Here is a 23,442-nt window from a genome sequence, read left to right as displayed (position 1 = left end):
ACGTACACTCCGTGGCTTAAAGGTTGACACCACATGCTGAAGATTGCGAGGTCCCTGGTTCGACGTTCTACAACAGCACTTTTCCTTCTTGTTTTTTTTTCTTAGTGTGTGCCATCTGTTAGTATATACTTTGCAACGTCGTATTCGTTATCAAAATACGTCAGGCGGGTCATGGTGTACCCGGGCTTAAAACGCTTTCTTGTTAAAATTTATTATTGCAGATATAAATAACATTTTAACAGGAACTTCATTGTACACTAGTAACAGCAGTTCAGCTGAAAACAACTGCACGAAATCACTTCCGTGGGATGCACAAGCAAGATAGCATAGGGTACGTGTGCTTTAAAGAAGTGCAAAGACGACGTTTAAGAGATTCTTCAAAGCGGCAAGTATTTCGTTCAGAACTTCAGATACTACTCCAAGTGCTTCTTTGTGTCACTAGTTTTTCCCAAATGGGCTTCAAGTTAAGGAGAACGTTTATTGTGATAGCAAGTGAAGAATACTTTCTATAGGTCACTTTCGTCGACAACTTCAATCTTTCATTTTATAATTAAAGTAACATTTACAGTAACAGGGCTAAACTACCCAATCCTTAGGTGGGCACCATAATGAAATGTATGTTTTTTAGATATTTGAGGGGGGGGGGGGGGTGTGCAAAAGCTGGCTTCAACATAGTGAGAAAAAAATTCTTTAAATGCGAAGTATTTTTTAGCGAACATCGGCGACTTTGAGCGTATCTATCTATCTAGCCGCCTACGACTTTTAGCTCTCATGGCCGTTTTGATAATGGTATCAATACCAAACATGATATGGCATATTATGACTGTATGAAGAACATATTTGACTAGCCATAACATGAAAATCATGACATGTGTGTCATGAATGTCATGATTTATATTTCATGGTCAAGCAGCTCTTGCGGTGGTTTCGTGCACATGGCGTGTTGCAAAACTGGTATGGTATGACATGATTGCATGGCGAACATAAGCGACAGACCCTAACATGAAAATGATGACATGCGCGTCATGTAACAACGTGAATACATGCCATGGTCATGATGCGCTGGCGGCCGTGTCGCTAGCTTCCCTTGTACCAAATTTTGTATTACGGGACGTGAACGAATGACGAAGGTATAATACAGGCGCAAACATGATAAACATGAGATGTCTGTCATGTAACAATATGACTACATTCTATGCTCATGCTGCACTCACGACCATTTCTCTAGCGTCACATGTACCAAACTCTATATTACGTGACGCGAACGGACGACATAGGTAAATTACACATCCAAACATGATAATCACGACATGCGTGTCATGTAACAACATGACTACATGCCACACTCATTATGCGCTCGCGGCCGTTTTCTAGCTTCACATACAATAAATTTGGTATTACGTGACGTCAATGGATGACGAAGGTATGTGAGTGGTGGAAACATGATAAGCATGAGATGCGTTTTTATGTGAGAACATGACTACATGCAACGATCTAGATGCCAATACGTTTCGACGTGACGTCGTGCACTTGTTCGCCGGCGTTCATTTCGTTGCGTCACGCCAGCGTTGCCACGCCAGGCGCCGGTCCTCCCATATACTCGCGGGCGCGCGCCGCACTGTGTTGCTTTGACGCATGCAGGTTTCGGCGTGTCCGGCGTCCCTCCGTCACAAAAAGAGGGAGACGCAGTGTTGTCTGGGTAACGCATCGGCGCAAAATGCAGCATGTCGCATTTCGCGCCGGTTGCCGTCGGGCTGCGCCGACGAACACTGGTCGCGCCTGGCGTCATACTATAGAGTGCTCTCGTTTTGGTAACGTAGCGTCGCGGTGCTCAGCGGGCGCGCACGTCAACGCTACATTGGAGTATATTGAACCCTTCTTGATGTGCTCGCTGCCGCTTTGCTAGCTCCACATATACCAAATTTGGTGTTACGTGACGTCAATGAATGACGAAATCTACGACTGGTGCAAACATGATAATCCTAACACGCGTGTCATGTAAGAACAGGACAACATACCACGCTCACAGCATGGTCACCGCCGTTTCACTAGCTCCGCACTTTCTAAATTTGGTATCACGGGAATTGATTAGATGACGAAGGTAAACGACGCATCCAAACACGATAATCATGATACGGAAGTCTTGTACGGCATCATTTACCTCAACCTCGTAACGTTGTGCTGACTCTGAAGTGACATATCAACATTTCTCATTCGTGGTTCGCATATCATCGATGCCCATAGTACGTGGGATCTGCCATTTTTTTCTTTCTTTATGTGTTCACTTTCGCTGGCCTAGCGTTCCGGAAGCCTCCACTCTAGCCAGATCTTTAACGTTGAAGGTTCTTAAGGCCTGGCCAGAGAATACCTAACACCTTAGAAAACGGAAACTCCTATATTTGACTGTCTTATCTTTGGCTGCTACCCTTATTAAAATAAGGGTAACAGTGGCTTACTGAGCCGCAATACTGCGAAGCGAATTAGCGCTGCTATTCTCATCATAATTTGACCAACGCCTTTTGTTGATGCTGGTTGGGTGGCCTACTGGTAGTTCGCGCTACGACGCCGCAAGCTCCATGTGTTATTTCGTTTTAGGGGCGAAGCTTCTTATGGCGTCGCTTGTGCGTCCCTCGTAGTACGTAACCACCAGTGGCACATACCCGAAATAGCGGTCCTTTCGATTTTGACCTCTAAGGTGGTTCCGGTGAGAGATTTCTTCTGTGCGTTGTTGAACAATAAAAGATAGTGCTCAATGCACATGTTAATGGCTGCTAAAGGGGAATGAGAGACAGGAGCATTCGGCCTTTAGGTAACGCGCACGCTGCGATCCCCATTAGCAGCTATTCGCATGTACATTGAGCACAATCTGAAAAGAAAGGGCTGCCAAGTTATACTTGCTGGGTGTAACCTTCTTGGTTTTAGAAAGGTTTAGCGAGCGTTGGGCCACATAGCCATGAATACAGTGAACTAGTATATACCATGAACTCGAGGTGGTTAAAGGTGGGAAGTAAACCCGAAGCGCAAGCCGTAAGAAAGTGTGCATGTGCCCCCTCCCTTTTAGTCCTTGAAATGTCCGCTGGATGGCGGTGCTTCTATATGCAGAATATATGATGAAAATATGCGAGATGGTGGTACTTGAGATGGGGAAAAGATGCGTGAGATGGGGAAAAGATGCGAGATGGAGTGCTGAATAAATGGACGAATGGACACACAGACAGATGCATGGATGGACGCATGAACGGACGCAGGCGCGGATGCATGGACGAACGCAGGGACGAACGCACGAACAGACGCACGCACGGACGGGTAGATGGATGCATGGACGGTTACACAGACGTACGCAGGAACGGACGGAAGCAAGAACGAATGGATGGACGAATGCTTCGCCGCACTCCCCATCATTCACTCCATGGTTATGCTGCCATTTTTTTTTCTCGTTGCCAAATTGTAGTTCGCGCGTCTAATTATAGTCCGGGGACCAAACTGACATAGACTACGTCAATTAAATAAGGCTTTCATCGTTTATTGCGAGTGCCCAAGCAGGTACAAGCAATGTATACAGTCAGGTCAGAACAAAGCAAGTCACTCATACAGATGCTTCAAACCTATGTGTAAAGACTCTTGATTACTAACAAATATATGCACATAAGTGAATGCTGAGATCACTGAACGAACGTGCTCTCGTTGTGTTGCGACGTCTGATTTGCAAAGCCGAATAACTGATGGCAGGATCAGACAAAGGTCTGATCCTGCCACCAGCTATGCGGCGCTTGCTAAATTCTGTTTATGGTGAAGTGAAGTGGAATCGGGAACAAAACTTGCGCAATGCCGACAGATAGTTTGGGCAGCGAGAGCAATGCAGTTTTGCTATATTTGTTACGCAAACAATCGTGGATGTGTGCAGTTGTAAATCTCTCTTGCTCTGCGATTTTACTATGAGCGCTTTACGAATAAGGTATGTCACGCGCTGTTAACAGGGTAGGCACGAGTGTCTATCCGTCCGTGCGTCGGTATGGACGGACAGACAGAGGCACGGACGCACAGATGGACTGACGGCCGCATGAATGAACGCACGGACGGATGGATGGACGGAAGCAAGAACGAACAGATGGACGGACGTACGGACGGAAGCACGGAGGGATGGACATGTGGGCGAATGGACGACGCACGGACGGTTGGACACATGAATGGACGGACGGCCGCTTCGCCTCACTCATCATCATTCACTCCGTGTATACGCTGTGAAAACCTCTAACGCCATCTAATTCTGTTATTCCCAAGGACATATACACACAACGCCATCTATTGAGCAAGTCATAAACTAGAGGTGGCTACATTACATATACGGAGGAGGAATCGACTGATGGCCTAAGGAGCTTCCCCCCAAAAATGTTAGGGTCCCAGCAGGAATCCAACCGCAGCATTTTCCATGGCAACCAAGTATTCTACCACAGAGCCACGCCGGGACACGCAACTGCTTTTCAAGTTGACCGTAATCTTCATGAAGTGTTCATTGGGGATGCAGGGATGGCTATTGAATTTTATGAACATTACATATGTACTTCTACGATACAGCCCTCACGTCATGCTAAGATCAACTGTAGTGAAGCGCAATGTACTGAAATTGATTGACAGATTAAATTACCAATATTGGTGGGAACAGACATTGCTAATTTTATTTCGAGGGAATTAAAGATCAGTGCATCTCCACGAAGTGAATGATGTGAGTGGGCAAAGCTAGGTCCTAAGGTCCATAATGTCTACGTTGAAGTAGCACACCAGATGCCAATATCTGGTTAACCTCCCGGCCTGTCTTTTCTCTCTCTCTCTTGCCGAATAGTATAAATGATGAACAGATGGATGTACAGACGCACGGACGGACGGACAGGCGCACGTAAGCACGGATGCATGAATGGCGTGGGACGCACGAAAGGACAGATAGGCAGACAGACAGGTGCATGAATGGACGGAAAGATGGACGGCGCGGTAGATCATGTATTGCTCTGTCCTGTAGTTGATTACACTGAATGTCGGTTGTTTACACGTATATTTTAGTATTTTCCTGTGCAGGTGTTAAGTTTCGGTACATGTTTTTCGGGTCTAGATGGGAGCACAAAGGAGCTTCACCCCTAAATTCTGGCATTGGCAGCGTTGATCCAACGAACGAATAAAATAATTATCATAGTCCCAGCAGGAATAGAACCACAAATTCTGCGTGGCAATCAAATATTGTATCTCAGAGTCACGCTAGGTTTCGGAACTGGTTTTCAAGTGGACTGCAATGTTCGTGAAACATCAATTGCGGTTGCAGCGCTGTCTATATCCAATCTTATGAACATTACATACGTACTTCTTTCATACATCCGTCACGTCGAGATAACGACGGTTGTTTTGAACCGCCATCCAGTAATGTTCATTTCTCTAGCAGTGTCCAGGGCCGCCATACTCGCTTGCACAAGCGCTACATATAAGCTAGCGGCTTCTCATCATTGCTGATGCTATTAACGCGGATGTTTGAAAGCACAACCAGACCTGGTTCAGACTATGCATGAAAGGAGTTTACTATGTAGACAGAGCCTCCCGATATCTCGTGCCCACGATGGGGAACGGAGGTGTTATTGACCACTTCTTCATAACAGACACCAACAATTTCGAGTTACTAAACAACACCTCATACTTCGATGTAAATGGGTGCCTCATCACCGCATTAACACATGATTATAGGAACATTTATACTTCTGCTGATGGTGTTGACATTTCAGTGATTTTGCCTAAATTAAGGAGGTATCAACAGCCCGCTGGACGCGTATTCATGGGCCATAAACGCATGGACGTCAAAGATATGTCACAGATGTACGCGTCCTCATGAAGTGTGCCCACGTAACCACCATCATGTGCTAATAAAACATTTAAGCCTATCACAGTTGATGCTGGTAGCGTGTGTACTGCGTGCAGCTAACGTACTTCCATCCGCATGCTTTGCATAACGTTCGTTTTCAAGATATGTGGGATCTGCCAATTTTTTCACTTCAGTAGCTATGATGAAGTACCCGATTTCAACGACGCTGCGTTACTTAAAATTTCAAACCCAGCACTATGCAGCCGCATGGGGAAGTGCTCTTAATTATTCTGTTAGTAAAACACTGTCCTTGTTCCCATTAGGAGCAAAGTTAGCTCAAAATGGATCAGTAAGGAGCCGGTAATTTTGGGTCCCGAAATTCCGCGTAAGGTTTGTTTAAGCTTTACTTCTCTGTCGCAACATCCTGCGGAGCCGATTGCTTGCGGCACAATATGAAGCATTCTACTAGTTTCAACATATTATGCATATTTGTTATTATTTCACATTAGCACGACCAAGCCACTCACTATAAAGAGGACACTTGATTGATTCTCTTGCATTCCCGAAATATTTTGCCTTGAGATTGCGTCGCGAGAACTTGAGCGCTCAAGTTTAAGAAATTAGAATACTGAATGCTTCATAATCAACAAAAGACTTCACTGAATGTTGGATATTCAATGAAAACTTGGCAACAGCTGCGATTAGAAATTAAAAAAGAAAAATAAACATGAAGAGGAGGTAACAGACGATTATACGCGAATAGCAGCTGTAACTGACGTTGACTGGATGACTTTCGCTGGAAAAGCAGGTCTTCTTTCCTAGTATTCTAATTTTTCAGTTCCCACTCTCCTTTCATTTTTTTTGTAACCTTCAAGGTGTGGCGGGCTACCGTACGACAGGTACGTGCTTCTGATGCGTTGTAATTTAGGCGTCAACTGTTGTCACAGAACGAGCGCTCAAAAAGGGCGCGCTGCCAAATTCCCGCGATGAAACGCTGGAGTGACGCCGCGAGGTCAAAAGAAAAAGAGAAAAAAGAAAACAAGCTCCCCGGGCACGCTCGCTCTCCCTCGGAAGCGTAGATTCGCCGACGAACCTCCTCACCCCACAACGGCGGCCGAGCAAGCACTCGAACTTTCTAGATGGAAAGGGGCGTGGTAAGGCCGGGTTGAGTCATCCATCGCGGACGGCCTTCGAGCCGTCTCGCCCTCTACTCAGCCTTCACTGCGTATCGCGCCGACGAAATGACGAGAACTTTCTGGAATCTCACGCGGAGGGTATTTAATTGAGCAGCCGAGGTGAGAGATCAGGAGAAGACGGAAGTTAGCGCCAGAGCGCGTAGAGATTCCGCCGTGTAGTCGGCGAATGTTTTGTCCGTAGAGACAAAGCAGGAGAAGAAGATGATTTCCACCTGAGGGGTGACGACTCGAGCTACAGGCAACAGTGTGTGTTTACCGCTATCGAGTGAAGACGCGTGGCAACAGCTGCGTGTGTGAAGCCGACGTGTTTCCGGCGAAGACGTTTGAAGCTTGGAGAGTGGCCACTTGTAGACGCGAGGTTTCCTGGAAGAGAAACTTTGGCGAGGTTTCCTGGAAGAGAAACTTCGAGGGCAGCGGAACGACAACAACGCTGGACTTTGAGTGAGTGATTCTCGGAAGAGTATCATCCAGACTTTTGTTCTGAGAACTTTGGACTGAATAGGTTTCCTATCTCTTTAGTCTTTAAGTGTCTTGGTTGTTCAATGGATGCGACTGCATTGTAGTGCGTATTGTTGTCTGTGTCCGTTGTTTCGAGTGTGGCTGTTTGTACTGTGTAGTACGTTGTTTGTTTGATGACATATTGTATTCAACTATTGTGGAGTGTGCATACTTGTGTATTGTTTTTGATCTGCCAATATTGAGAATATAATTTTGTTTGTTTATCAACTCTCGGCTCCGACTTGTTTTTTGGGCCACAGCCGGCGTCCGCTGGCGCGCCAAAAAGACCACTTCTAAATTGTCCACGCTTTCGTGGTACGGTTCGGGGGGCCGGTACTTCGGCCCTTGGAATTAGCCCGGCGATCGCCTCCCTAATTAACGGGACCCGTGACAACTGTACAGACGCTCTGGTTATCAGAAACAGACGCAACAAGCTCTCACTAACGGCATCCAGCTAATTAACACGCAGACACCAGTTGGAGTGAAGGCGTGGTCACTTGCATGCCTTACACTCCATATATGTCACCCACCAGCTTGGTTTGAAGGTGAAAAAATAAGGGCACTTTTTGTCTTCGTATTGATGACTGCATCGATGTTCGGCCTATGGTAAACCGGTATTTTTACACCGAAGCCTTCTGTATGTCGGTCGCAACAATCTTAGGGGTCTGAACAGAAGTATCATCATTACGATTGGTTATGCGTCACAGAAATGGGCAAAATCCATCAACTCGCCGCTGGTCCCCAAAAAAAGTGATGGCGGCAAAACGGGCGTTAAACAGCAATCAAGATTCGGAGAATGACGTAAACAAAATTGAGATAGGCTTTACTAAACCGTTGGAATTAAACCAATGGCCTCCTGTTTCAGCCTTGCTGAAACATCTGTGTGGAGCACTTTAATGTTGCGTGCAACGAGAAAATACTAGGACGTGGCAAAGGCAGTGACTGCTGCGAGAAGACCGCGACGCAATGGCATATCCACACGAGCGACAGCGTGCCCGTATACAGCTATGGGAGGGGGGAACGCTCGGTTTACGTGCGGGTTTGTCTGTATATATTGAAATACCACGGTTCAGCTGACGCTTTATTCAAGCAACAGCAAGATGGCGCCGATGACCAAAAAGAACGACGCGGAGATTGATGACGGTTAATAACAGCGAGAAAGATGAAGTCCAATGAATTCCTACAATATACACACATGTCATGTCCATGATTGGCTGTGGTTTACTTCGAACCTCTGTGCGCTCAGTAGCAACAGAAAAAACAACCTAATATCCCCTAGCTAAAGCCTCGCAACAAACTAGAAGCAACGATGTATATCAGATTTCGAAATGGTTCAGATAAGCTGTGTTCAAATCTGGCGTGGCTTTGTGCAAGCTTCACCGTTTCTTAATTCAATATAGAGGTTTATTTTCATTCTTTTTCGCGCATTTGTCTTTTTAATTTTAGATTTCTGCGTATAAGCGGTAATTTTTTACAGAGGCTCGCAATGACAAGAGATAAGTCGTTAGCCAACAACTATATTTCGAGTATTAGGAATACGTGAGTTTACGATATAATGGCTGTTTTGAGGGGTCGACGCTGTTTGAACAAACGGTAGGCGGGATTCTGTTTATGTCTATCTTTATTTCTGTCCTCCTTTGCCGCCTCTGTATCTGCTCTTTTCGTGTCGGGTAGCAAAGTGGACGTGTGCCTCGTTGACCCTTCTGCCTCTCCTTGTTTCTATTTATTTCCTTCGTGTGCATTCTAAGCCTCAAATCTGCTTTAGGTGTAGTGTACCGACTTGCTGAGTGGTGGTGACTCAACGCTGTCGACGAGCACAGAATCCTTACCGTACTACGAGTGCAGGGAACCTGGAATCCCACTTATTCATTCTAAAAGAGACAGTGCATGCAATCACAGACACAAAACGGAAGTACGGACACCACAGACGCCTACCAGACTCCCTGGTGTCTTGACTTCCTCCTTGCATTTCTGTTTGCACGCCCTGTTTCCTTAGAAATGAACACGTACCAACTAGCAAAGCTTTCTGTTCTTCTAAGATTCGACATAGACGCCCACATGCTCGATGTCAGAGTGACTGGCAAACCGACAACTTAAGAGGCATCCCGTGGTATTCCACTTTACTTTTCAGAACAAAACAACATAGCAGATGAAATGTACTAGGGGGAAATAAACAAACAAGACAGGTATAATGACGCACTCATTACGGCAGTGGGAGTGGGCCTATGTTCCAACCATGCTGAGCATCGAAGGTATACACTCTGCGTATACTGCTTTCCCTTCCCCATACTGCTTACGCGGTTTTACTTAGAGCGAAAGGGTATGAAGTGTAGAGATTAACAGGTGCTCTGGTTTTCATTCGCTTATTCTTTCAACAAGATTTTCAAAGAAAGTATTAATAAAAAGTGCCAATGAATAATTAGTAAATCGTAAAACGTTGACCTACGTCTTCACAGGCTACTTCAAAGAAGCGTGGACAGCCACCCAGTACGACTGAGTTTCAGAGCAGATGTCTTGATGGTACTCAAAGAAAAAACACACCTTATTTTACATAGCATGGTATAGGTACACCAAGGCCGTTGCATTTGCTGTTTTTTAGTCCAGTTTTTTATTCACGCTAAGCCTGCTATTCTGAATAAGCAATCAGTTTCGCATGTGTAGCTCCGCTATAGAGATCAAACCACTAAGCAACAAAACACCTGACCGTTTGGATAACAAATGCGGAGTGTCATCTTTGTGAGTCTTTTAATACTTTCACTTTGTCGCTCAATGCGCTCTAGTACTAGAAGGCAGTTACTAACTTTTCTACTCTCCTGCGTTTTCCGCATGGAAAGCCAAAGCTGTTAGTGCAAGGACCAGCAGGCATTCATTGAACTCAACCACCTCTTTTTGGACCTACTGCAAGACCTGGAATACTGTGTGCCATACACGACGCCTGAGATTCTGATTCAAGCAGAAGAAATGTGGGACATACGCTTCCATCACTCGAAGGCTCACGTTTCTTCTGTGGAGAACTCAATTCCCTGCACGAAAAACAGTCGTCGTGAAGATGTTTGAACCTCGTTCCTACCCCCGTCACTTCTCCGTCTTGTACTTTATCGCGCTGATTTTCTTCTTTTCATCCCTTCTTCCTCGCCCTTTCAGCGTGATGGTCTTTCGAAAGACCTGCCTTTCCGCCTGCCTTCTCTGTTAGCATTTGCGCGTCTGCGCAAGTTGTTTTTCCTCAGCGCGTACTACACTATACAATACTCATCGGTCTTCAAAGCCAATCCTACCTACGGAGCAGCACATTTACTCCTGATCCGTCTATTCCTGCGACTAACTTCCCGAAGGGTTCCTATCTACGTTTATTTCTCCACTTTTGTATCTTTTCAGCGCTTCTTTAGTCTCCAAACTTAGCCCACACTGATAAACACGGTTTCACCGACGCTTGCTATCCTTTCCAGTTCCTCACACATACATGAAAACGGGCAGGCTTCTCCTGTTGTTTGTGAAGCTGCATCACAATATTCTTCATCAGGGTAAACTGTTTTTTAGTCGTTCCAAACTCTGGTCACGGTTGGGCCTTGTTGGCTAGTTTTCCAGGAACGCACCCGGTTGATGCAATATGCCTTGCCTTTCTTCCCCAGACGGTGACTATCATGGATGATATCACGTTGGCGCATTTGTGCGAGTGCTATGCCATCGGTCTGTTGTTGTTTCTTTTTGCTTTGTTTTGTCTACGTAATGCCTTTTGGCTATCTTTTCTTGGCAGTACTTCAACATTTGGCTTGTTTTGCAAGTGCGTTTTTCTGTTTTCCTGTCGCAAATTTAACATGAGTACTGATTTCTTTTTTTAACGTTTCTCTCGTCTTTGTAGCAAGTCAAGATTTTTTTGCCTGCATTAAGCTCTTTCATTACGCAACAACAAATTCGAAACACTCAACACTGCTCCAACAGGTCATGTCACCTTGGCTTCTTTTTTGCACATGAACAGTTGTTTTCGTCACAATAACTTCTTAGCGCGACAAAGGTCTATAACCCTAATAAAGCAAAAATGGTTTATTTTCTCCGCAGACCATGCTCCATGCTCAAACGTTGCCTATCTTGTGAAATATTTTCAGCTGTGCTTTTTTTCAACTAACGTCATTCGTCGTGCTTGAATGATGAAAAGGTGCTAGCAAAAGGAAGTGAGTTATTCTTACTTTATTATGAGAGTGTACTTGAATACCGAGGACTTTCTACAACTAAATTTATAAAAAGATTGCTAAACGCAACTAGTACCTCAGCGCGGAAGGGATAGTTTTCTTTTTATTTCGTTAATGGTTAATACTGCATGAAGCCGAGCGTTCAAAGTCAACACATAAGTGCAACTTCCGTTGTATATTAGTATGAGCATGCATGTAATTGTCCTATATCGACTAACGCACTGCAGTGGAAGCATCAGAATTCAAGGGGTCGTCCTTTTTTGTTTCAACATAAATTCTTAACTCTTTCGTTACCACGTGAAGATGGTTGTTTTTCATATGGCTCGGGAAGATCGGTTTTGCCAGTTTAAAAAGTATTCCAGTACGCATTGCATCATACCAAACTTTCCACATTGAAATGCTCTTCACCAAAAATATATGATGTAGAGCAACACAAATATTTTAAAATAAATAAAAATGTGAAAAGTGTTGAATTTTCGGTCGCCAGCTGGTAAACAGCGGAAGAAAAAGCCCTATATACGCAAAAAATTTCAAGGAAAAGAAGATTAAAAATATAAATTTTGTAGATAATGGCCCAGAAACAGATTATAAATAATTATTGTCGTACAAAATGTTTTTTTCACATAGAGAAAGAAATCCAAAACCGAGGTGCTGCTTCATTGCTTATGCCATGCAGTGAAGCATTGCATTGTTTGTCACGAGACACAAGTGTACTTGTGCACTCTTCTCAGTAAATTTTTGTTGCCTTGCGATAACAGTGTCCAGGCATTCCAATATAAATGGATACCGGTGATGTGAATAATACCTCAATAAATTGGATGTCTAATGAACTTTGCCAATTCATTTAGCGTCACCTATATTCATGAGCCACCTCACTTAGCATAAGTTACCGTTCCAATATACGCATCCAAGCATATTTGCATTTTTGTGCATATCGTAATTAAGAAAAGACAATATCATACGCAGTTCTAAATTGTTTCACGCTTCTCTATAGTTAGCGTGAAGATGTGCTCCAGGGGCCTTCTTTCCGTTAGGAGGTCCTCTGCAGCCAGCGCCAGCACACCACGCCCCAGCGAAGTATATACTACGCACGTTACCCGAGTAGCTATAAGATTGTGCACAAGGCTCAGAAGCTACGCACTTGCGGTAGAAGACACAACTTGAGGCTGTAAACAAAACAAACCCAAGAAAGGATGTGGATGTCTCAGGCTGACACGAAACATGGTCTCTATAAATGTTGAGCTGAGTTGCTGTCATCCTCGAACTATAAACGCGTCCTCACTCAATTCAGGTGGGGTTGCCAGACAGTTTCGAGCAGAGCATGTTTTTGCAGCACTGGTGCGCACAGATGGGTGCATGACGATGATGTCATAAGAGCGGCTAGAGACACTAGATGTGACCCTGCATCTGATATAACGATGCAAGCGAAACCAAAGCTGCTGGAAACTGCCAGAGAAGGCCACCTCGACACTTTATATGCGCGGGGGACCTTCGTAACTGCTTTTTGTACAACAAATTTTCCCCGACTCCTAGGAACAGCTCTTTATTGAATATCTGGCAAAAATTTCTGGCATTTATTACTGCTCAACATAGGAGAATTGCGAAGCTGACACTTCAATTATATAATTGGCTTGCAAAGATTCTTTTAATTTCAGAACTTCGATGTTGCTGTAGCATAATCACGCGGGGTACGCACTTTTGTCAAATTTGCCAGCCTAGTGCCCTTTTTCAACAATACACGCGCAATATTTTAAGCTAAGGTCTGTCAAAAATCGCTATGTTGCCAAAATGCGCAAATTCGAATTGATTCTTAAAAGTGAGTGGCTGGACTAAATATTAGAAAGTTCTGAGTGCACGATAAGTAAATTTAACATGAAAAAATAGATTATCCAAAAGCGTCAATTTCCGGTGACCTATTTGAATAGGGGTGGTAACAGAAGAGCTAAAGACTAGTTCACTCGCAGAAATACTTCAGTTACGATTAGCGTAACGTTAAGAAATTCTCTCGACACTGCTAGTCCAATCACAGGAAACGTAACTTGAATACTACACACAGCCTCAGCGAATATTGAGACTAAACTGTCTGACTGCCAAATAAGACTCGCCCGAACCGACAAGATGTTGCTAATTAGGTGAGGTTGCACCCCGTTTGACACATTACACACACATGAAAAAAAAAGAAAACGGAATGTTGTAAGCCCGTGTGCTCACATTTGGGTGCACGTTAAAGAACCCCAGGTGGTCGAAATTTCCGGAGCCCTCCTCTACAGCGTCTCTCATAATCATATGGTGGTTTTAGGACGTTACACCTTACAAATGAATCAATAAAAAAATGGAAAGGCATGAGCAATACTAAGAAATATTGGCGCCCCAATCTTTCTACGGGGGAACTCGAGTAAATGCGTCGCAGAGTGGTGGGGGTACCGCGGGAATGTTGCGTAATTGGGTATGGTTTCGGGATACTTCATTGTTATTTCATCTTTATTTTTCTGACTTATCGAATGAAGCAGAAGCTAAGAAAAGGTGTGCAAAGTTAAAGTGTGTCCTAAATGCTTGGTTCCGTCGCCGTATTGAGCGGAGAGCAAACACCCTTGACTGAATTCCGCACGCGTGCTCCACCGCTTATGTATGTACATACTGCCCGCGTTCGAGGCAGATGAGACGAGGCACGGGACGAGCCGAGTGGGTGTGTGGACGGCACCGACGCTGAATCGCGACAAAGTGCGTATAAGAAAAGATCCGCATGCAAAAGGAAGTATTATTGGTAAGGGCCAGAACGACACGCACACGTGCACGATCTCAAAGACACAGGCTGCCCTAAAATTCTGTTTGGCGTGTGGTTGTGTGCATCGCTCTCCTTTCAATGACCGCCTTCGCTGGTTTTACTTTGGATCACAAAAAAAATATGCACGCCCGATTTCCCGTCATGACCTAATAATCTGTCCTAGGGCGAGAAATGTGCATAAAAAATGATACAAGTATTTCTGCTCGCTAGGCTGATATTCTTGCAATATAGCAGACACTCTAGGTTACCGGTTCCTTGCCCTGTTGTGTTTGTGTAAAATTTTTATATGAGTACAAGAAAGCTTCCGAGAATCCCAGGGAGCTAGGTGGAAGGATTAAACAATTAAGTTGACACGCTTAAAATGCAATCTGTTTCCGTAGGACACCGTACATTTGAGATCATTGTGAGATTCTTGCCTCGCGCAGGGGGCAATAACATCAGTTGGAGATGGTTGGAATTCGCTGACGATGCTACCGAGAAATTGCAGCAACGTTATTGCGCGTACTCCGAGATTACTCGGAAACATAAACTACGCAATATTTCGTTTTTACACTAGGAAAAACGAAATACTAGAAATGATTGCCTTGCAATCCTCGGTATAACATCTTTTAGGAACTGCCGCATTTGAACTAAATAGGGGTGGTTGCAGGCTTCAGCTTTGATTGAATACATTTTTGTTTTCCTCTGTACGTAACCTATAAGTTCCGTGCAAATCTTTTTACTTCCACAAAGTGCGTCTTTCCTGTCGCTATAACAAAAGTGCAAACGCTGGATGTTTGCAGCAGTTACCGATTCTAGATCAATGATCATCATTCCTACTGTCCGAAATCGTATATCCGTGAAACATATTTTACCTTGTTAATTTCGATGAATCAGTACTCACTCTTATTAAACCACTATGTATACTGTCGAACGTAAACAGCAGCCCTCTATTGTCGGTGATAGTAACTCGAGATTAGGCGACAGGTTACGGCTTTCGTTTACTCCGATACGTTTAGAGCTATTTTTCTGTAGTGATGCAGTTCCATCCTTACGCACAGCCTGCAAAAACTCAGCGATAATACTTCATTTTATTGGTCTGCACCCGTGTCACCTTACCATGAAAACAGACCAAATATATCGAGCGTTCACTCCGGGCCCGTTTCTTTGTGAAAGCTGTTTAAGATGTTTTGTGTGACGTCCCGAACTATTTCACTTGTTTTCGCAACGCGTATATTTTGTTCTTCGTAGTGGTGCTCCCACCACTCACAAATGATCAACAAGGATGATGTTATGCGGAAGCGTTAGCATTGAAATTAAAATTGTAGGTTTGGGGACCTCAAGGACCAACACAATCACACCACTATAAGGCACGCAAGAAAGGCAGAAGTTCAACGGAATACAGAAGCGTGAGAAGTGGAAGAACTCTATAAAATAAGGTGCCACTGAAGCCAACAAATCGGAAACCGGTCGAAAGAATCAAGACCACTTGTCAAAACGTTAAATCCAGTGACAGTCCGTGTTCGTAAGGCACGCAGTAGCCGGAGACTCCGGTTTAGTTTTCACCATCTCGCTTTTCTTAAGACTCGTTCCAGGCCCAGCTGTTTGCAATGGTACATTCAGCAGAATTCAACAAGTGATTTTGAGATTGGACCCATGACGTGGAGCCCACAACACACGGCCACACCAACTGAGCTCAAAATTATCAGATTGGCTGGGATGTGACCTGGTAATGATAACCTGCTTTCTCGCAGGAACGAAATAAATATTTTCAAAAGGAACTTTGGACGCAGAGTTTGACATACCTATTTTTACTCTCGCAGACATGATACCGCTTCGTCGAGTTGTAGAAACTTCATGATTCTGAAACCTATTCTGCGCTAGCAGAGGAGGACGTAAGAGAGACGACTCCACAGTGTGCTAACTTCAGCAACTTTATGTCGGGATAACACAAGAAGGTTTGAAACTTTTTTTAAACCTTCTTGGAACAGCATCAACCTATCGAATAGGTTTTCAAATTCAGTCTACCAATATGAAAAATAATAAGCAATTAATTTTTTCCCCAAAAATAATTCACAGTACAGATTTTTAATTTTGACTAAAGCTGAACCAGGGGAGGAGAAGGCTTCTGAAGTACATTCTTTTGCCCTATTTCAACAAAATGTATTCGAGAAAATGCTTCAGCGGCAAACACAGAGCTCGTTGAATAAAGGGAAGCAGCTCACTTTCACTGAATAGTAGCGTGGAGCTCAGCAGTGCCGATTTTCCACGTCATCTTCTTGAGGAGGAGCAGATGAATTATATATATAAGCTTTGAGTGTGAACTTCCGGAGAGAACTATATAAAACCTAGCAACTCATTGCCGACTGGAAATGGAAAACGGTCATTTTCTTTTCTCGCTCGAATATCAAAACCGGACTATACGAAAGGTATGTTATTGAAAGTTTCGGATATGTTAAAATGAAGGCCTGGAAAGAATAAAGATAGCGAACTTAAACAGAGCCTCTTGAGCGACTGTGTTTAGGTTTTTTATATGAAAAATACAGCTGATGTAACCCGTTTAATTTTGTATTGTATGCGTGTCTCTTTTTCTGCTTCGTGTATCTACCTGTGCGCTCTCAATATGGCAAAGCAGCTCCGTCCTTTCATCACTGCTTCTGCACAGCGGCCACTCTGGTTCTTTGCTTCTTTACTTCTGCGATTCAAGCTATATATGCGTTATTTTTGCGAGAACTCGCAAGATAGACTGCCTCTTCAAGTGTGGGTCTTGTAGTGCGAAAATAAGTTGCAGGAATTTTCTTCATGCGGCATTTCAATGGCCATGTATGACGCTGAAACCAGTGGCACTGTTGCACACTAAGAATTATTGAAACAATAACATACACCCTACTTTCTTATACACAGTCGTGAAATTAACATGTCGGAGAGACATACTGGTCCTTCGTTATGTGTTGAATGAATGACTGCATGCGCTCTGTGAGCCTTTTGTCGACCTGCCGAATTGCGCCGCGCAGGATAGAGGGCTCTGTAACTGCAGAGAAAATGTATACCCATGGCAATGCGATCAGTAAAACTGATCGCTGCATGTTGTATGTATTAGCACTTAACACATGATGAAGTGTGTTTTGTGTGTGTATATGTGTGTGTGTGGGGGGGGGAGGGGAAGTGCAAGTGGTGGCGTGGGTAGTTGTTTGAATTTTTAATCGGAATTTTTTCATGGTAAGACACTCTCGGAAAAATTAATGGTCCCACCGAGCAGACTTATTCCTTCACTAGCGAATGGTTCTTTAGTCCAAGACAAAACAAAGGCGACTCACTCCTGTTTAGTGAATTTCGAGCACATTATAAAGCAATAAAAGGCTCTCTCAAAAATCTTCTTAGTTGTGGCCGGTCACCCGTGCAAATAATGTGGGGATTCTCACAAACAAATAATTGTGAAGCGTGCTTCGGGACATACTTAGCACGCAGTCCCCCTCACTTATATTCAATCTTAACCACGCTTTTCTAAGTTGGCGTTTGTCCGTGTGGTTGAATCACGCAATATAGTGATCGCTCCAATTTTGCGGTGCACTGCGGCAAAGCCGAAGTATTTGAATGTCTTATGCAAACAGTTAGACAGCGTCTGTAAAAGTAGAACGCAAGATGTACTAGTTTTACGATTGAAAAAATTCGGACAATACTGAAAATATAAATACACGTTTTTAGAGCTTACTTAGTTCCTCTGAAGCGTCAGCGATATGCATGAAAGCTACTGCATTGTGTTTTTATGTGTCTATGATCTGATTCACGGTGTCTGATGGCAGTGTCACGTATACATAGTTACCGTGCTTGAATGCCTGCGAATCCAGGTTTTAGAGAAGAGTAGCGTCTTTACTAGTGGCGTGGCTGTAATGTGCCTGTGCCGCAGGGGAGGAGTAACTGGTTCAGCTCGAGCAATGTATGAGCTAAAATTCATAAAAGTCAGCAAATCGAAATCACAAGCCTCAGCTTCAAGTGTTCAAGGAAGACGATTGAACCTTTCTAGCTTTTTTGTTGCATCGACAAGAGCGGCTATGCTATACGAAAATATTGGCTCTTGGTCTTCATTCCTGCTGGTTTACAATGCTGTTCGGAGAGCAGTGATAATTGTTGTTATGACAGGGTAGCAAAATCACAGAGTATGTTCAGTCAATTTTATCTAGGCCAGCAGGAGTCGCGAATAGATTACAACATAAGCACACTCTGGTAACCCTGGAAACGAGGCGGCTCACCTGAATGCTCGAGGTTTCGCAGCCGGGCAGGTGAGGCGCCTGTTCCAAAATGATTCGCGTGAGACGGGCTGGTGTCCTTTAACAATATTGCTAATAAACTGGAGCGGTGGCTTTGCCTGCCCCACGCTCAAGCAGTTGCCTAAGGCGCAGGAATGCGTCTGGAGACAAACTGCAGAAGCAATTTTTTCCCAACCCTTGCGTGTTGAACAAAATATACCGGAGTAAACAAAGCCGTAATGTAAATGGTGCCAGGCAGTGGCAAACTATCGGATCACATACTTTTGCAATGTAGCATGGTGCCGCCGCCGGCGGACATCATGCGTTACCCCTCTCTCGAGCAAGGGAGGCCGTGTTGACCAGCTCAGACGCAGTCATCGAGACAAGGGTCGTGTAGTGGGCCATACAGGTAGTGCGTCAGTCAGCGCCACCTGTTGCCGTTGCGGCGAGAGTGCAACACACTTTTTTGCCTGTTGATATCACGCAGCACGTGATGTTATTACGAGCTGGCAACTGATAAACATTCCCTTGCATACAACCTGAAGGCAGGAAGTCTTCGAGGACGGGACCCTGCCCCTTCACGGTGGTCTAGTGGCTAAAATACTCGCGTGCTGACCCGCACGTCGCGGGATCAATCCCGGCTGCGGCGGCTGCAATTACGATGGAGGCGGAAATGTTGTAGGCCCGTGTGCTCAGATTTGGGTGCACGTTAAAGAACCCCAAGTGGTCGAAATTTCCGGAGCCCTCCACTACGGCGTCTCTCATTATCATATGGTGTTTTTAGAACGTTAAACCCCACATATCAATCCCGTAGAAATGAAGTGAAGAAAATAATGTAGAGAAGAAGCGTAAATTTGAGAATTCGCTTCGGACGCGCCGCAACGAGTGTTCCACACACAATCGCAATAAGTGGCGCTGAATGACCTTCCCACATTTAAATGCATATTAATATCCTATAAGCTCGACTGGAATGAGTGGAATAAGCTCGACTGAACGAAGTCACTACTACGGGTGATCGAAATGTTTTCCTCCGCTTCTTGAAGCCATCGAAAGTAAATGTTATACGTTTGCCAATGTCTATTTTCTTTGTTTTAGGATAGCTTATTTTTTATTTTAGTATAAGAACTCAACTTTTAAGCCGCGTTCTGCTTGCTCACTCATAATTTTGACCAAGTGAAATGAACGAAGAGGGAAAAAGGCCTAGTGGTGGACTATTACGATGTACCGACGTCACAACAGCAACTTTTGATCACAACCAGGCACTTTTGAGGGAAAAATAAATGTTCTCTCGGGTTTGGTGGCCTATAAACAATTAAATCCAACTGTAAGTTGCACGCTAAATACAAGTCATTTATAAAAAAACACGTGCACGTGTCTTCTTAAGCATTCGCTATAAAATGCGAGATAATAAAAATTAGTACGAAGTGCTCGGCTAGACTGCGACGTACACACCTGATATTGTTTTATACACTACGAGCCACAATTCAACAATAATACAATAGTAACCACGCTTTTTCAAATTTTGTTCTAAACTCTCTTATGCTCCTAGCTCACTCATTAAAAGCAATATCAATAACTAATATCTCGTTAAGACAAACCACAGCTAACTAGCTTTAAGCAATAATGACAGTGTACATAAATAGTAATTTGCAGTGAGATCAGGTTATGGGGAAAATTAGAACCTTTCTAGTCATTTTATCTTGAGTGAATAAGGATCCAGTTCATAAAATTGACAACTTTCCCGCTCCGATGCGACGCTGTTATGCCACCTTTGGTTGGGTGTTGCATTTACAAAGGTGTACTCCTTTCGCATCGGTATGGCAGACACTCCTACATGCGAGTACTGAGGAGCTGAAGAGACCATCGAACACGTCCTCTGCAGCTGCGCTTGCTACGACACACAGCGATGCCAGCTACGGATGGTTTTGAATCAACTTGAACCCGGACCATTTTGTGTGCAGAAGATACTAGGACCTTGGGCATCTGCCTCAGTTGCGCAGAGAGCGACTAAAGCACTGCTACTTTACTTAAAGTCAACAAACCTGAGCGACCGCCTGTAGACTGTGTGTGCTCCCCGAGTGTGCTCGTGATTGTGTGTACCTTCTCGTCTCTCTGCAACCTCTTTTCTCCCCTTAATCCCTTCGCCAGTGCGGGGTAGCAAACCGGATGTGCGTGTGGTTAACCTCCCTGCCGTTCCTTGCATCTTTATCTCTCTCTCTCTCTCTCTCTCTAGTCATTTAACATGTAACAACTCAAAATGGGTTATGCATACTGAATAACCAGCAAAAGATACTACAGGTATACATCGTGGCATATGCGACAGTATAAGGCTTTGCAAACTTTTGTAGGAAAAAGATTATTCTCAAAAGACAGCGTACTGAAAATATTATGACAGGTGGCTCATGCAGAGAAAGTTACTTTCGGTACCCTTCAAAAAAAAAAAAAAAGAAGTGCCGATGGACGCGGAAATGTTGTAGGCCCGTGTGCTCAGATTTGGGTGCACGTTAATGAACACCAGGTGGTCGAAATTTCCAGAGCCCTCCACTACGGCGTCTCTCATAATCTTAAGGTGGTTTCGGGACATTAAACCCCACATATCAATCAATAAAAAAAGTGCGTCAGGGGCTTTGTCTGTTATAGCAGTCTGAAAATGGATAGGGAACCTCGTCTATAGTCTTCATTTTTCCGTTTTTTTCCTCAGTATGCGCAAGTGACGCGTAGCCGCCTACCGCATCGTAAAAGACACACTGTCGGAGTGTCCTCTCTTCTGAGATGATGACCTAACCGATCAAATAGCGGCTCTCGGCTGACAGGAGCCGCAGAACGGGGGACTGCGTTGGCACGTGGGCCGAGCAAACAGACTCAGTCTGCTCGAGAAGAGACACACCACCGTGATCACCGTCGGAAGCAGACTTAACGTGACAGGCCTCAAAGCAAAGGAGGACCCCTTTCTTGACTGTACGCCGGTTTGGGAAGCCGCGATATCGGATGGCTGGATTTACGCGTGATCTCATGTCTGACGTCCTCTGAAGTGGCTCCATCGTCTAATAAACTGTGGAGCTTCGAATGACTTCTCGATCAAATAGAGATCGAAAATAGACACATAGCAAAGAAAGAAGGCTTAGTCCCACTAAGGTTGTGTTCCATACCCTGCCTCGAAGAATGAAGACTACCGATATGAGAAAAGTGTGAAATATGGAAGGCCACGATGGCACGTTCTGCGGCAGCAGCTTCACATCGTTTTTGTACGATTCACGCTTCTTCGTAAGTTCAGCGCTCCTTCACTTCCCGCTCATTTTTTCTAAAGCGAATGATACGCGTCTGTCAGATCGTAATTTGATAGAGCAACTGCTGACAGCTGTACGAGCGCAATCTTTACGTCACGAGACAAAGGAGTGCAACAAGTGGAAAAAAGTGCCCCAGCCGATTGTCACGACACCTGTTTAAGAAGCATCGCAGGTTGCGAAGCACAAGAGGTCCCAAATTTTGCTGTTTCACGTATTATTTCCACTTCAGCCGTGAATTGCTAGAACGCTGACGTATAAACACTCGCTGTAAAAGCTAGCAAGAAAAAGAAAACATTGAAAGCATTGTTTGTCTGAGAGGTGCACGTAGAAGTTATGTACACATGTTTGTTTGTTGAAGTATATAAGATAACTGTTGGAGGTTGGCGTTGTGTAAAACCTAATAAGTTCATTTACCCACTGCGTTTTTGCACCCCGCCGCAGTGGTATAGTGGCTAAGGTACTCGGCTGCTGACACGCAGGTCGCGGGTTCGAATCCCGGCTGCGGCGGCTGCATTTCCGATGGAGGCAGAAATGGTGTAGGCCCATGTGCTCAGATTCGGGTGCACGTTAAAGAACCCCAGGTGGTCGAAATTTCCGGAGCCGTCCACTACGGCATCTCTCATAATTATATGGTGGTTTTGGAACGTTAAACCCCACATATCAATCACGTAGAAAAGAAGTGTAGAAAATAATGCAGAAAAGAAGCGTAAATTTGAGAATTCACTTCAGACGTGCCGCAACGAGTGTTCCACACACAATCGCAATAAGTGGCGCTGAATGACCCCCCCACATTTAAATGCACATTATAATCCTATAAGCTCGACTGTAATGAGTGCTGCCGTAGCTCAGAGGTACAGCATCGTATGGGTTATTGGAAGGTCGTAGGCTCGGATCCTGCTGGTGACAAGTGCTCTTTTCACCTATTGTACTTTCTACATATTGCCACGTTCCATTTCCCAAGTTTTTGTTATTGTCCCAAAACACCACACGATTCTCAGCGCAAACCGCGCCTGCAGTTTTCGAGAATGTTTCGGACTGTAGTAGATCATTTCGATAAGATCACGCCCACTGTGCGAACGGTACAGATTGTTCTCGAACCTACGCCACCGCCAGCGATAACGCTAGAACATTCGACGGCAAGAGTATAAATGCCGACGTGCTTCGCCGCTTGTCAGTTGTTGATCGAAGACCGACGCTCCGTTCGCCGCTATCAGTCCGAAACTGCTATCTGTGCGAGACTGCTGCTGTAATTGGACTTTCCGTTTACCGGGCACAGGTTCGCCCAAATAAACAGTTAAATCCCAACACGAAGTCTCCTGTCTTCGGCCACGTCACGAATAATTGTATTTACATTACAATTACTCCTAATAACACGTCCAATGCTTTTCTTGGCTTCATTGTCAGGTCTAATTAATATTCCGTTT

Source organism: Rhipicephalus microplus, unplaced genomic scaffold (assembly GCF_043290135.1).
Source record: "Rhipicephalus microplus isolate Deutch F79 unplaced genomic scaffold, USDA_Rmic scaffold_27, whole genome shotgun sequence".
In the NCBI taxonomy this organism is placed as follows: domain Eukaryota; kingdom Metazoa; phylum Arthropoda; class Arachnida; order Ixodida; family Ixodidae; genus Rhipicephalus; species Rhipicephalus microplus.
The sequence above is the reverse complement of the archived record's forward strand: the minus strand, read 5'-3'. Positions refer to the sequence as shown.